This window comes from Pan paniscus, chromosome 6, assembly GCF_029289425.2.
Source record: "Pan paniscus chromosome 6, NHGRI_mPanPan1-v2.0_pri, whole genome shotgun sequence".
NCBI classification, from domain to species: domain Eukaryota; kingdom Metazoa; phylum Chordata; class Mammalia; order Primates; family Hominidae; genus Pan; species Pan paniscus.
This window is the reverse complement of record NC_073255.2, coordinates 90,609,288-90,624,881: the sequence shown is the minus strand read 5'-3', so window position 1 is coordinate 90,624,881 and position 15,594 is coordinate 90,609,288. Positions and strand designations below refer to the sequence as shown.

Below are 15,594 nucleotides of genomic sequence, written 5' to 3'. Positions count from 1 at the left end.
ACTGCAACCTCAGCCTCCCAGGGTCAAGCGATTCCCCTGCCTCAGCCTCCCTAGTAGCTGGAACTACAGGCACACACCACCATGCCCAGCTAATTTTTTTTGTGTGTGTTTTAGTAGAGACGGGGTTTCACCATGTTGGCCAGGATGGTCTCGATTTCCTGACCTTGTGGTCCACCCGCCTTGGCCTCCCAAAGTGCTGGGATTACAGGCGTGAGCCACGGTGCCTGGCCCTAACCCACATTTTAAGAAGGCTGGAATATGACTTTGGAAGAAAAGCTTGGGTTGTGCTTGCAGGGACACGCACCTGCCTGCAGGGGGCACCGTGGGTGGCTGCCAGCAGGGCACATGCAGGGTGGGAGACCAGGGCCAAGGGCACGCCCAGCGCAGGTGACCTGCAGAGCCAGGCTCACTGGTGGGACCCAAAGGTGCAGGAGGCCAGGGCCCAGGGGCACAGCTGGTCCTTGGAGACAAGTCCCAAGCTGAGCTGGCTGCCACCTCCACCCCCACCACCCAGCAAGGCAGGGATCATTTCACAGCCCGCCACATCCAGACATGCAGCTGTTCAGGTCCAAGAAGCCCATCTAAGTAGAGGGGCTTTCTTTACCCACCTGTTTCCCTCTCCATCTCCAGGGGGCCTGCGGTGGGTTCCTGGCCTCTCCAGATTGCCAGAGATAACCTTCAGTTCCCTATTTCCTAAAATGAAGAAATTGAATTGAAATGTTCCAGGGTCCTCTAGCATCCTAACATACTGATTTGTGTCATTTATAGATTTGTTATTTAAAGCAAGCCTGTCTCACTCTAAGTTACTTTCCCTGAAAACTTGGATTAAAAATAAATCTGTATTTTAAATTCATAACTACAGCTTATTTACCACTCTTCTGAAATTACTTTGCAAAGTGAAGCATCACTTTGCAAAGTGAAGCTCACTTTGTAAAGTGAACAAACTTAATTTTATCAGGAAAAAAAAAAAAAAAAAGCAGCAGCTGGGTGTGGTAGCTCATGCCTCTAGTCCCAGCTATTTGTGAGGCTGACGCAGGAGAGCTGCTTGAGGCCAGGAGTTCGAGACCAGCCTGGCCAACATGGTGAAACCCCATCTCTACTAAAAATACAAAAATTAGCTGGGCGTGGTGGCACATGCCTGTAGTCCCAGCTACTCGGGAGGCTGGGGCAGGAGAATTGCTTGAACCCGGGAGACGGAGATTGCAGTGAGCCGAGATCGTGCCACTGTATTCCAGCCTGGGCGACAGAGCAAGACTCTGTCTCAAAATAAATAAATAAATAAAAATAAAATAAAAAAGAAAGAAAAGAAAAGAAAAGGGAAGAAAACCAAAATCCAGCTAAGCAGGTATGTTTAGGGAGGGGAGGGAATGGAGAGGGGAAACTAGGGGATTCCAAGATACCTGGAAAGTTCTATTTCTTGAGCCAGGCGTCCTTCACATAGGTGTTTATTTTCTTATCCTGAAGTCATGCCTATACATTGGAGAGCCACTTCATATGTACGTTATTTTGTAATCAAAACCAAAAGCAATTTACCATACACGTGCACCTCCCCCACCTCATCTTCCAAACCTAGGACCAGCATGCTGGGGGAAGAAACCTGTATAAAAGTCACCCAAAGGAGTGGGGGACAGAGCCCAGGACTACACCCCACCCCACCCCACCCCACCCTGACTTAGAGACCTCCACCCCGCCCTCACCCTGAACAAGAAACCCCTCAACCCCCCATCTGTACCCTGGTTTAGAGACCCCACCCCATCCCACCCTGACCTAGAGACCCTACACCCCACCCGTACCCTAGCTTAGAGACCCCACCGCCCCCTTCACCCACCTGGAGCCCCTGCTGTGACTGGGGTCTCAGTGATTCCATGGGTCTCCTGGGTGCGAATCCCAAACCCAGGGCAAAGGGACCACAGGGACCATCGGTCTCCAGCCCCAGTGCTTCCTTCCTGATGGGGAGTTGTCAGGAATGTCAGTGGTGAGAGGGGACTCATGACACACCGGCTTTCTTCTCTAGGCCTCAGGCCGACAAGAAACTTGGAGAGACAGCAGCTTGCAGCTGAGTGTGGGCAAGCGGGCACCCTTGATGCAGTAGAGGAGTTGCTGTGCTAGATACTGTTGGGCATCCTTTTCTTTCTTTCTTTCTTTTTTTTTGTGAGACAGTCTTGCTCTGTCGCCTAGGCTGGAGTGCAGTGGCGCGATCTCGGCTCACTGCAACCTCCGCCTCCTGGGTTCAAGCGATTCTCCTGCCTCAGCCTCCTGAGTAGCTGGGACTACAGGTGCCCACCACCACATCCGGCTAATTTTTTTTGTATTTTTAGTAGAGACAGGGTGTCACCGTGTTAGCCAGGATGGTCTCCATCTCTTGACCTCATGATCCGTCCGCGTCAGCCTCCCAAAGTGCTGGGATTACAGGCGTGAGCCACCGCGCCCAGCCTTTTTTCTTTTTTTAAGACAGACCCCCTGTCACCAAGGCTGGAGTGCAGTGGCACGATCTTGGCTTGCTGCAGCCTCCACCTCCCAACCTCAAAGCCATTCTCCTGCCTCACCCTCCCAAGTAGGTGGGATTACAGATGTGCGCCAACATGCCTGGCTAATTTTTGTATTTTTGGTAGAGATGGGGCTATGCCATGTTGGCCAGGCTGGGCTGTTGGGGGTCCTTTGGCAAGGAAAAACTGCTTGATTTGTGGCAGCCCCCCTGACTTCCTCCAGGGCCTCTGACCCCAGGCCTGGGGGCATCCGCATGTTTCACAGGTGACTGTGTCTTTGCAGCCTGCACCTGTGCTCAGGGACCAGGAATTCCCAGAGTGAATGGGTTTGTGTTTTCACTCAAGGACTGTCCCCAGAGGAATTCAAATGAGAATCTACATTCAATAAATGTATGGGTGTATAGACTTAACATATAGGAAACTGAGTCACAAAGGAAGATATTGCACCCCACTTTGCCCCATAGCAGAATGACCCAGCTCCTCGCTTAAGACTGTAGCTGAGGCGGGCAGATCACCTGAGGTCAGGAGTTCGAGATCAGCCTGGCCAACATGGCGAAACCCTGTCTCTACTAAAAATACAAAAAAAAAAAAAAATAGCCAGGCGTGGTGGTGAGCACCTGTAATCCCAGCTACTCGGGAGGCTGAGGCAAGAGAGTCACTTGAACCCAGGAGGCAGAGGTTGCAATGAACCGAGATCATGTCTCTGCACTCCAGCTTGGGCAACAGAGTGAGACTCTATCTTAAAAAAAAAAAACAAAAAACTGTAGCCCAAACCAAGCCCCTGAAAAGAAGTAAACATCTGGCGAGGCCAGGCACGGTGGCTCATGCCTGTAATCCCAGCATTTTGGGAGGCCAAGGGGGGTGGATCACCTGAGGTGATCAAGACCAGCCTGGCCAGCATGGTGAAACCCCCGTCTCTACTAAAAATACAAAAAATTAGCCGAGCGTGGTGGCACATACCTGTAATTCCAACTACTCAGAAGGCCGAGGCAGGAGAATCCCCGGGAGGCAGAGGTTGCAGTGAGCTGAGATTGCACCATTGCACTCCAGCCTGGGCGACAAGAGCAAAACTCCATCTCAAACAAAACAAAACAACAACAACAAAACATCTGGCGGGGTGCAGTGGCTCATGCCTGTAATTTCAACGCTTTGGGAGACTGACGTGGGAGCATCATTTGAGCTCAGGAGTTCAAGATCAGCCTGGGCAACATAGCAAGACTTCGTCTCTACAGAAAAATTTAAAAAATTAGCCAGGCATGGTGGTCCTTGCCTGTAGTCCCTCCCACTTATCTGGGAGGCTGAGGTGGGAGGATCACTTGAGCCCAGAAGTTCCAGGCTGCAGTGAGCTATGATCGTACCACTGCACTCCAGCCTGGGCAACAAAGCAAGACCCTCATCTCTAACAAAAAAAAGAAATAAAAGAATGTTGTTTGGCTGAATTCATTTTCACCCTGGGACCCTGGTTGATTTCTTTTCTTTCTTTCTTTTTTTCTGAGACGAAGTGTCACTCTTATACCCCAGGCTGGAGTGCAATGGTGCAATCTCGGCTTACTGCAACCTCCACCTCCCATGTTCAAGCAAGTCTCCTGCCTCAGCCTCCGGGAGTAGCTGGGATTACAGGTGCCTGCCACCACGCCCAGCTAATTTTTGTATTTTTAGTAGAGACGGGGTTTCACCGTGTTGGCCAGGCTGGTCTTGAACTCCTGACCTCAGGTGATCCACCCCCCTTGGCCTCCCAAAGTGCTGGGATTACAGGCTTGAGCCACCGCGCCCATTTTTTTTTTTTTTTTTTTTTTTTAGACAGGGTCTTACTCTGTTGCCTAGGCTGGAGTGCAGTGGTGTGATCTCCGCTCACTGCAACCTCCACCTTCTGGGTTCAAGTGATTCTCGTGCCTCAGCGTCCCAAGTAGCTGGGTTTACGGCATGAGCCACTGCACCCAGCTAATTTTTCTATTGCTCTGGTGGATTTCAGTGGTGCTTGTGGTTAGCTGAGTGGGCTCCAGGGGCCTGGGAAAGGACGGGCTTGGGCTCCAAATGCCCTTCACACTCCCCGGTGCATCTCCTCCTTTCCAGATCTTCCTTTAGCTCCGTGTTTGCAAATCTTCCACTGACTCATTCGACTGCCAAAGTGGAAGAATGGAATCACAGGATGCTGCATTTGGGAAGGCTGCAGAGCCCAGTCCCCAGATCTGCTGTCCTCCCACCAGGATAGTCACAGATGACGTTTGCAAGTGTGACACAGTCCCGTGGAAATTCCTGGTGCATGAGTCAGCTTGAGCTGCCATAGTAAAATACCACAGGCTGAGTGGCTCAAACAACACAAAGTTATTTTCTCACAGTTCTGGAGGCTGGAAGTCTAAGGTCAAGGTGTTGGTGAGGTTGGTTGCTCCTGAGGCCTCTCTCCTTGGCTTGCAGGCAGCTGCCTTCTTGCTCTGTCCTCATATTGCCTTCCTCTGTGCATGCAAATTCCTGGTGTTTCCTCCCCTTCCCTCCTCTCCCCTCCCCCTCCCCCCTCCTCCTCTCTTTCTCTCTTTCTCTCTTTCTTTCTTTCTTTCTTTCTGGGTCTCCCTCTGTTGCAGTGACGCAATCATGGTTCACTGCAGCCTTGAACTCCTGGGCTCAACCAATCCTCCAGCCTCAGCCTGCTGAGTGGCTGGGACTACAAGCATGCACCACCATGCCTGGCTAATTTGTTTATTTTTGTAGAAACGGGGTCTCATTATGTTGCCCAGGCTGGTTTCAAGCTCCTGGCCTCAAGCAGTGCTCCCACCTTGGCCTCTCAAAGTGTTGGGATTACAAAGCCAGGTGCAGTAGCTCACGCCTGTAATCTCAGCACTTTGGGAGGCCAAGGTGGGCAGATCACCTGAGGTCAGCAGTTTAAGACCATGCTGGCCAACATGGTGAAACCCTGTCTCTACTGAAAATACAAAAATTAGCTGGGCGTGGTGGCATGTGCCCATAATCCCAGCTACTCGGGAGGCTGAGGCAGGAGAATCGCTTGACCTGGGAGGCAGAGGTTGCAGTGAGCTGAGATCACGCCACTGCGCTCCAGCCTGGGCGACAGAGTGAGACTCCCTCTCAAACAAACAAACAAACAAAGTGTTTAGATTACAGGTATGAGCCACTGCACCCAGCCTCCTCCTCCTCTCTCTCTCTCTTTTTTTTTTTTTTTTTTCTGAGACAAGGTCTCTCTCTGTTGCCCAGTCTGGAGTGTGATCTTAGCTCATTGCAGCCTTGACCTCCTGGGCTCAAGCAATCCTCCCACCTCAGCCTCCTGAATAGCGGGTACTGCAGGCATGCACCATCACACTCGGCTAATTTTTTAATTTTTTTAGAGATGGGGTCTCACTGTGTTGCCTAGGCTGGTCTCAAACTCCAGGCCTCGAGTGATCCTCTCACCTCGACCTCCCAAAGTACTGGGATTACAGGTGTGGGTCGCCGCACCCGGCTGGAGCCCAAGTCTTCTGACCTTCTGGTTGGCCTTATAAAAGGCCCATCTCCTATGTTCTCTTCTCAGCCTGCATTTGAGGTCCTGACATCAGGCTACTGGGAGCTGACGCAGGACCTTAGGCTGATGTCAACATTCCTTCATGCATCCAGTGGCACACAAGGGTGGCCTGGACAGATGGACCATGCCCTTGGTGTGCTCACAGTCTGGGGGTGGGGCGATTCCCAAAGGGTTAGAATTACTCCAGGAACCTCAGTTTGCAACGTTGGCTGTGAGTCCAGAGTTGCAAACAGGTCAATGAGCGAGCAGAAAGGACTGTGAGGTCTGAGGCCACATGCTGGTGTTCCTCCCTGCCCAGGGCACCAGCCCAGTGACCCTGCAGGGAGGGTGGAGGGGAAGCCCTAATGAAAGAGAAAAAAAAGCAGCAGCAGCATATGACAGGGAAACTGAGTCACGGAGCAGGCCCCAGGAGGGTTTGTGTAGAAGCTGCCTTCAGCTCCAGGGTAGAGGGGGACAGGTGCCAGCTCACTGATGACATTCATGGACATCCTCCTGCCAAAGACACAAAAACTTCATTTTGGCCATTTCCTCCTGTCTTCCTTGCTAAATATTACTATTATTTTTTTTTTTTTTGAGATGAGGTCTTGCTCTGTCACCCAGGCTGAAGTACAACGGCACAATCATGGCTTACTGCAGCCTCAACCTCCTGGCTCAAGCAATCCTCCTGTCTCAGTCTCCTGAGTAGCTGGGACTGCAGGTGGACACCATCACACCCGGCTAATTTTCTTATTTTTTGGTAGACATGGGGTCTTGCTATGTCGCCCAGGCTGATCTTGAACTCCTGGGCTCAAGCGGTCCTCCTGCCTCAGCCTCCCAAAGTGCTGGGATTACAGGTGTGCACCATTGCGCCTGGCCCTTGCTAAATCTTTTATCAGAGCTGATCGCTCTGGACTAAGATTGTGGCGTCTTCTTCTTCTTGCCCAATCAACATGAAAAGGCAAGTGTGAAATGCTTTGTACAGAAACAGTCCCTCTGCCCTGCACTACCTGACAGGTGTCCCCCTTCTTTTTTTTTTTTTTTTTTTTTGAGCTGGAGTTTTGCTCTTATTGCCCAGGCTGGAGTGCAATGGTGTAATCTTGGTTCACTGCAGCCTCCGCCGCCCGGGTTCAAGCAATTCTCTTGCCTCAGCCTCCTGAGTAGCTGGGATTACAGGCACCCACCACCACACCCAGGTACTTTTTTATTTTATTATTTATTATTATTATTTTTTTTGAGGCGGAGTCTCGCTCTGTCTCCCAGGCTGAAGTGCAGTGGCACGATCTCGGCTCACTGCAAGCTCTGCCTCCCGGGTTCATGCCATTCTCCTGCCTCAGCCTCCCTAGCAGCTGGGACTACAGGCGCCCGCCACCACACCTGGGTAATTTTTGCATTTTTAGTAAAGATGGGGTTTTGCCATGTTGGCCAGGCTGGTCTCAAACTCCTGACCTCAGGTGATCTGCCCACCTCGGCCTCCCAAAGTGCTGGGATTACAGGTGGGAGCCACTCACCCGGCTTAACATTCCTTTAAGGACACAAAAGAATGTCGATTTTCACAGTGGGACAGCAGGCTTGGACAAACAAGCATGCCCTTGTCCCTGGCCCTGTGAAGCTTGGCTAATTACCCCCTGCCAGGACACTGGGAGCTTTCGGAGGCAGACAGCTGAGGTCTGCCTTGCACCTCAAGTACAGGCAGCAAAACCCTCGTCCCGACATCAGAGGCGTCGGGGCTGGGGTCCCTCCTGTTGCTGGGAGGAGATGGAAACCCAGAGTGTGGGGATCCTGTTCTCAATGACTTGCTTTTTCTCAGCTCACACCTAAGGTCCAGACCATCTCCTCCCATCTGTCACCATGCAGTCCCCGTATGGCCTAGGGAACCAGGCTTCAGGTCTAAAATTCGTCTCTCCACTGCCTAGAACCCTCCAGGGCTCCCCATTGCCCTTAGGAAAAAGCCCAGTTTTACAGCCCTGCCATACAAGGCCCTCCCTGACTGAGTCCTGCCACTCCTCTGCCCTCATCTTGGTCCCCATTCCCTGGCCACTTGAGCTCTTCAAGGTTCTTCCCACCGTCAGCCTCCGCCTGCCACATCCATCCTTCAAGACACACCTAGGCTGTCACCTCCTCCGGAAAGCTGCCCTTAAGCCCCACACTTAAAGAATTAAATGTTTGTGGCCCAGGCCAGGTGTAATGGCTCACACCCGTAATCCCAGCACTTTGGGAGGCCAAGGCGGGTGGATCACCTGAGGTCGGGAGTTCAAGATCAGCTTGGCCAACATGGCGAAATCTCGTCTCTACCAAAAACACAAAAATTAGCCAGGCATGGTGGCAGGTGCCTGTAATCCCAGCTACTCAGGAGGCTGAGGCAGGAGAATTGCTTGAACCCAGGAGGCGAAAGTTGCAGCAAGCCAAGATTGTGCCACTGCACTCCAGCCTGGGTGACAGCGAGACTCCATCTCAAAAAAAAAAAAAAAAAAAAAAGTATCAGAAGGATGCAAAAGAACCCAGAAGAGATGCCCCCTTAGACCTGGCCTGAGAGAGAAAGTGTGGTTTTGCAGAGGAGTCCTGGGAGCAGCCCTGCAGGAATCAGGGGAGAAAGAGCCCAGCCTGGTCCAGGGCAGTGTCCCCGGGCAGATGGCTCCTGGAAACTCGGAATAAACAAGCTTCAGTGCGTGTCACTGCCTTGGGCCGGGTGACATAACGCACAGATGTGCAACCATAGGACTCAGGGACTGCGGGGCTAAGTGAGTAATAGCAGCTGTGGAGGACGGTCTTGAGGCTGGAAACTGACAGACTGCAGAGGGGCCCTTAGCCAGCACCTTTAGAGACTTCCCCCAGCAGGAGGAAGTTGGGAGTGTTTTCCCTAACTGAGGAGCGGTGGTGCGTGCCTGTAATCCCAGCTACTTGGGAGGCTGAGGCATGGAGGATTGCTTTAGCCCAGGAGTTCAAGACCAGCCTGGGCAACATAGCAAGACCCTATATCAAAACATAAATAAAGCTTTTTAAAATTTTTGCTGGTCTTTGCTGGCCCACTTCTCTTGCAATAACAAGGTCTGAATAAGCAGGCTTTGCTTGTTCTCTTTGGGGTGGTCTTCATTTATCAACACAATCCATGCGAAGTTTTTTTGTTTTTGTTTTTGTTTTGAGACAGAGTTTCTCTCTTGTTGCCCAGGCTGGAGTGCAATGGTGTGATCTCAGCTCACTGCAACCTCCGCCTCCTGGGTTCAAGCGGTTCTCCTGCCTCAGCCTCCCAAGTACCTGGGATTACAGGCATGAGCCACCACACCCGGCTAAGTTTGTATTTTTAGTAGAGAAGGGGTTTCTCCATGTTGGTCAGTCTGGTCTCCAACTCCCGACCTCAGGTGATCCGCCAGCCTCCACCTCCCAAAGTGCTGCGATTACAGGCGTCAGCCACAACACCCGGCCTCATGCAGTTTTAAGCTTAAGCTTCTCTCGTAACAATCCTCAGCCATGTCAGCTTTCCTTCAAACAGCAGGGGAGGCCTTGTTATCTTCCCTTGGGAAATCCGGGGAGGCTGCATAGAAAAAGCCCCCACGCATCTTGGAAACCCCCAACGAGGGGAAGTCCCCCTATCACCTGGCAGCAGAGAGCTACTATGGCCTTCCTTTACCACTGGGCTGTTTCCACTAGCACTGTACCAAGCCGGAGGGAAGTACCGGGGCTTCCTCCAAGACCGATATACCCCAAGGTGGGGAGAACTGGATAAAGGCAAAGTCCATGCAGTTGAAAGTAAGGGTGTGGCCACCGGCGTGATAGCCTTAGCTGGTATCTCCATGGTGATGCAATTCCCAGCCTGTGCCACCTGCCACCCTGTGCAGCCTCTGCTCTGCTAGGCAGAAAGGTCACAGCAACATCCAATCATTTCAGCAGAAGCGGTTTGGGTTTAAGTTTCTTTTATTAGTCCCCAAAGCAGCACATGCCTGTTGCAGAAAAATTCAGAAAAGGGAAGAAAAAAGTCCCACGGATTCCCCCCACCCAAAGCCCACCACAGTTACCAGTTTTTTTGAGACAAGGTCTCACTTTTTCACCGAGGCTGGACTGTAGTGGTACGATCTTGGCTCACTACAACCTCCGCCTCCCGGGTTCAAGCGATTCTCCTGCATCAGCCTCCTGAGTAGCTGGGATTACGGGCATGTGCCACCATGCCTGGCTAGCTTTTTGTGTTTTTAGTAGAGACAGGGTTTCATCATGTTGCCCAGGCTGGTCTCCAACTCTGGGGCTCAGGCAATCCTTCTGCCTTGGCCTCCCAAAGTGCTGGGATTACAGGCATGAGCCACCACAACTGGCCCACAATTTTAAAAATAAAATAAAATAAAATGGGATCTTGCTCTGTTGCCCAGGCTGGAGTGCAATGGTATGATCATAACTCACTATAGCCTCCAACTCGTGGGCTCAAGTGATCCTCCCACCTCAGTCTCCCCACTCGCTGGGATGACAGGCATGAGGCACTAAACTTGGCTCCATATCCGCAGTTTCATGAAGTGTATTTTCCTGGTGGGTGTAAATACATAACTGTTTCCCCACATTATAACAAATGCCTTGTAAACAGCAGTTCAGACACTGCAAACATATCCCATCCTGTGGCTGTCCTATGGATTCTAAAATGAAAAATAAAAAAATAAAAATAGGCCAGGCGTGGTGACCAGAGCCTGTAATCCCAGCGCTTTGGGAGGCTGAGGTGGGAGGATCACTTGAGGCCAGGATTTCGAGACCAGCCTGGGCAACATAGAAAGCCTCTGTCTCTACCCCTGAAAAAGTAAAATAATAAATAAATAAATAAATAAATAAATAAATAAATAGTATACCAGAGAGATAGCCACCTGCAAAGCAGCCCAGGCCTCTCCCGTGGCTGGCCCATTGCAGGCCTCAGAGAATTCAGCTCTGGCTCGAAAATTATTCCCAACTCTCTCTTCCCATGAAAAATCCTCCCGTGAGGCTGCTGGTCACACCCGGCGTCAGCAAGAAAATGACCAAATCAGCAGTTTCAGTGGAGACAAAAGGCCTGGGTGAGAGGTCGGCTGGGAGAACACCCCCTCCAGATCCCCCTGCCTGCCTCCCCACCCATCACGGGGGCCTGATGCTAGGGCAGGGGCCAAGGCCAGGACCCCAACCCTCACATCAGATAGCATCAGATTCATCTACTGAAAGAAGTAGAAAAACTCAAACGCAAACTTTTTTTTTTTTTTTTTTTGAGACAAAGTCTTGCTCTTGTTTCCCAGGCTGGAGTGCAATGGTGCGATCTCAGCTCACTGCAACCTCCGCCTCCCGGGTTCAAGTGATTCTCCTGCCTCAGCCTCCCAAGTAGTTGGGATTACAGGTGTGTACCACCATGCCCGGCTAATTTTTTGTATTTTAAGTAGAGACGGAGTTTCACCATGTTGGCCAGGCTGGTCTCGAACTCCTGACTTCAGGTGATTCGCTCGCCTCAGCCTCCCAAAGTGCTGGGATTACAGGCGTGAGCCACTGCGCCCAGCTTTTTTTTTTTTTTTGAGACGGAGTCTCAGTTTGTCGCCCAGGCTGGAGTGCAGTGCCACAATGTTGGCTCACTGCAACATCTGCCTCCCGGGTTCAAGCAATTCTCCTGCCACAGCCTCCTGAGTAGCAGGGATTACAGGTGCCTGGCTAATTTTTGTATTTTTAGTACAGACAGGGTTTCACCATGTTTGCCCGGCTGGTCTCGAACTCCTGACCTTGTGATCCGCCCGCCTTGGCCTCCCAAAGTGCTGGGATTACAGGTGTGAGCCACTGTGCCCGGCCCCCCAAATGCAAACTGTAACAAGACAGAAGCCTGTCTTCTCTCATCTGGAGCAAGAACAAAAGGTGTCCCTCTCAGGTGACTTGCTCTTTGAAGCTCCACTCACCAGCGGCCAGGTAAGGTCTGTTGACCGCAGGCTGTTGCTCTGAATAATACTGGGGGCCATCAGTGAGGGAGGCAGTACCTGTGAAGGTTGGGGGCCCCTGCCTACCTCCTGAGGCACACGTGGGAGGCTAGATCTGCTGGGCAGGGGCTGGTGAGCTCAGGTACATCCCAGCAAGACCCACGTCACCTTGGCAAATCTCTGCCCCATCCCCTCCCCTCCCCTCCCCTCCCCTCCCATCCCTTCTGTTGCCCAGGCTGGAGTGTAGTGGTATGATCTCCACTCACTGCAACCTTCGCCTTCTGGGTTCAAGCCATTCTCAAGCTTCACCCTCCCGAGTAGCTGGGATTACAGGCATGTGCCACCACACCCAGCTATTTTTTGCATCTTCTGTAGAGATGGGGTTTCATCACGTTGGCCAGGCTGGTCTCGAACTCCTGACCTCAGGTTATCTGCCCGCCACCACCTCCTAAAGTGCTGGGATTACAGGTGTGAGCCACTGTGCCTGGCTGGTTTATAACTGTTGATATACAGGTTATGCATCCCAGCCACAAGGAACAATTAGCTCCCTGTTTCCTGAACACTGCCCTCTCCACCCTGAGTCCCCTCCCTCCCTATGGGTTCACACCTCCTACAGAAGCCCAGTCTTTCTGGAGTTCACTCTGAACCTCCTCCCTTCTTAGTCTCCAAGTCTGGCTCTCCACACCAACTGGGCACCCCCTCAGGGCTGACCCCATGCCCAGCCTCCATCATTACAGCATTGCATGTTCGCTGAACTGAATTGAAACACTCTCCCCAATTTACAGATGGGGAAACTGAGGTCAAAATGTTTAGGCCAGGCATGGTGGCTCACAGCTGTAATCCCAGCACTTTGGGAGGCTGAGGTGGGAAGATCATCTGAAGCCAAGAGTTTAAGACCAGCCTGGACCCCAACATAATGAGACCCCATCTCTATAAAAAACACAAAAAATTAGCCGGGCATGGTGCATGCCTGTAGTCCCAGCTACTCTGGAGGCTGAGGCAGGAGGATCATTTGAGCCTGGGAGTTTGAGGCTGCAGTGAGCTGTAATCACACCACTGCACTCCAGCCTGGGTGACAGAGTGAGACCCCTTCTCTAAAAAAAGGTTCACTCACTTCTCAAAGATTATGGATACCAAGACAGTTGAGGGGTGGTAATGTTAACTTAGTAAGTTCATTCATTCATTCAACAAATATTACTGGATGTCTACCCTCTGCCAAGCATTGCACTGGGTCCCTTAGGGGATAGGAACAAGATCGTATGTGGCACTTCTCTCCCGCAGAACAGTGGTCTCACCATACAGACCACAACCTCCCCCAACACCCACATTCCTGCACTCAAGGGAAAAGCAGGGACATTTAAGCTGTGCTTTGAAGGGGGAAATATGATTTGTCAAACAGAGAAAGGGGGCAGGGCAGGACTGGTAGAACGGCCAGCTAGGTCAAAGGCATCCAGGCGAGCTTATCAAGGGGGGACAGAGGGAAACCAAGCCACAGAAGCCAACCGCAGCCTGGGCATGGACAGGGGCTGGGGCTTGGTCACTGTTTAGTTCCTGAGCTGTCACTTGGCATCTGCCTCTCCACGCAGGAGGGGACCTGGCAGCTGCCTCAACTCCTCTGAAATAGCAGTACATGCATCCTGTCCTGGGGAGGGTTCATTTGTATCTTGGAAGCTATCACCATGAGATCCTTTTTTTATTTCTCTTTTGGGACGGAGTCTCGCTCTGTCACCCAGGCTGAAGGGCCGTGGCTTGATCATGACTCACTGCAGCCTCGACCTCCTGGGCTCCAGCGATCCTCCCACCTCAGCCTCCCCAGTAGCTGGGACCGCAGGCGCGCGCCCAGCTAATTTTTGTATTTTTTGTAGAGACGAAGGTTACGTTGCCCAGGTTGTTCTCGGACTCTTGGCCTCAGGCGATCTGCACGCCTTGGCTTCCTGAAGTGCTGGGATTACAGGCGTGAGACACTGCCCAGGCTATGAGATCCTTGATAACCATGAGACCCTGTGCCACAGTTCCCCACCCACGCTGGCCCCAACACAGACCTGAAGTTTTCGCCCCAGCTGCACTGTCCCCCTCCTCATCCTTTCTGTCCAGCGCCAACAGCATCTCACCTTCCCAAGCTGCCGTCCTTCCCAATGACCAGAGACATCTTTGCAAGCATAGCATGGCTGGAGGATGCGTTTCACCAAACGCGATGTAAGCACCACCAGGTGCCCAGCGCGGAGGTGGATGTGGGCGAACCCTGGACGCCCCACAAAGGACAGCTGCGGCCTGGGAAGGGAAGGAGATGGAGCGGGGAGAGGGGGAAGAGGTTGCTCCGCGTTTTCCGCCCGCCCGCCTGCTTTCCGCGAGGCACTGAGGCCTGAGAACCGCGAGGCCGCCCACGCGCGCCTGACCCGCCCCCCCCCCCCCCACCGCCCGCCCCAGGCCCCGCCCTCCCGCGCCCGCCCCTGCGCCGGCCCCTTTTGTTCCCTCCCGGAGCCGGACCGCTGGCTCCGCTGGCTCCGCGGGCGCTCAGCTCGGCTCGGCCGCGGGGCGCGCAGGCGGCTGCTGGGCGGCCTCGGTGCGCGCCTCCCGCCTTCCCAGAGACGTGGCGCGAGGCCCGGGCCCTGAGCACCTATCGCGGGGGTCCCCGGCGCCAGGAGGGGGTGCAGCCGGTGGGCAGCGCCGCGCAGGGAGGGGCCGCAGCATCCTCGCCCCCCAGCGCGCCCGGGCCCGAGAGGAGGAGGCCGGGGCTCTCGGGCCTCCCGCCGCTTAGCCTGATGCTGGAAGGACGAAGGTAGGGGCTGCTGGAGGGGCCGAGGGAGGGGGTCGCGCGGGCAACAAAGGACGGAGAGATGCGGGGGGCGGCGGCCTGGCCGAAAGCGGGGCTGCGGGCCCGGAGGCATTGTCGGGGCGTGGGCGGGGGCGGGAGGGTTCGAGGCCGGCCGGTGGGCGTGGGCGGGAGCTGGCTGGGGTGTGCCCCAACTTCCCCGTTGCTTGCAGGAGAGGAGGGGGCACTGCTTGGGGTGCCAGGGTTGGGGGCTATTCCCGGGCTGCGGGTCCCCCTGTTGAAGCCATCACCAGCCTCATCGGGGTCCCTACCCTCGGACAGGGGTTTGGCCCTTCTGTTGGAGGGTCGCCCGTACCCCCTTCCAAGGGCAGCGCAAGACGGCTGGACGCGCCGCAGGGCTCTCTGGGCTCACAGAGCCTGGGGAGCACAGCCTGGTGGGCGCGGCCATGCAGCCCCCATCTCCAAACCTGGGGTCTGGGAGAACAGGGACTGCCCCCCTCTCCTCCCTGCTACACCCTCTGGGGTCGCCTGGCCGATGGCCTTTGCAAAACTTGGTTGAAGTGCATGGCTGAGGTGGGGTAGGAGGAGATTGAGGCGGGCGGCTTCCCTCAGGGGGTGCCCCCCCAAGCTGGCGCTGGTGGCTGGTGAGGCAGCAGATTTTCTGCCCTCCTCCCGGGGAGGGGCGGCGGCCGCGGAGGATGCTTGGCTGAACCTTCAGGGCCCGCCCGTTTGGACCTTTCAGGCAGAGCTTGGGCCGAGCGGGTGCCCACTGGGCACTGCCACGCAGGCCCCAGCCCCACCCTGGGAAGGACGGGCAGAGGGAGCACCTTGGGGGGAAATCACCCACCCAGCAGTGTGTCCCCCAACGTCTGAGACCCCTCCTCTCACTTCTGGGTGAGAAGTGGGGGTCTGGGATGAGGGGGTCTGCCGTCACTCTTGCGCGATGCCTGAGGG

The 15,594-nt window shown here is 53.9% G+C and overlaps 1 protein-coding gene and 1 long non-coding RNA gene across 5 annotated transcripts in view; one reads left to right on the top strand and one right to left on the bottom strand.

The window, feature by feature from the left end:
* The window catches only part of LOC117978627 (uncharacterized), a 30,083-nt gene extending 18,039 nt beyond the window's left edge, over positions 1-12,044 (bottom strand). For both annotated transcript variants that reach the window (XR_008625859.2, XR_008625860.2), the window contains exons 1-3: positions 1,829-12,044; positions 1,401-1,470; positions 609-693 (exon numbers count right to left, since the gene is read on the bottom strand). This is a non-coding gene — a long non-coding RNA (uncharacterized LOC117978627). The remainder of the gene's footprint in view (positions 1-608; positions 694-1,400; positions 1,471-1,828) is intronic.
* Positions 12,045-14,327: 2,283 nt separating this feature from the next.
* Positions 14,328-15,594, top strand: part of CLIP2 (CAP-Gly domain containing linker protein 2) — a 116,272-nt gene continuing 115,005 nt past the window's right edge. For 2 of the 3 annotated variants that reach the window (XM_034951420.3, XM_034951418.3), the window contains exon 1: positions 14,328-14,646. The gene's annotated coding sequence lies outside the window, so the exon portion shown is untranslated. The remainder of the gene's footprint in view (positions 14,647-15,594) is intronic. The other variant, XM_034951419.2, reaches the window with a different exon arrangement.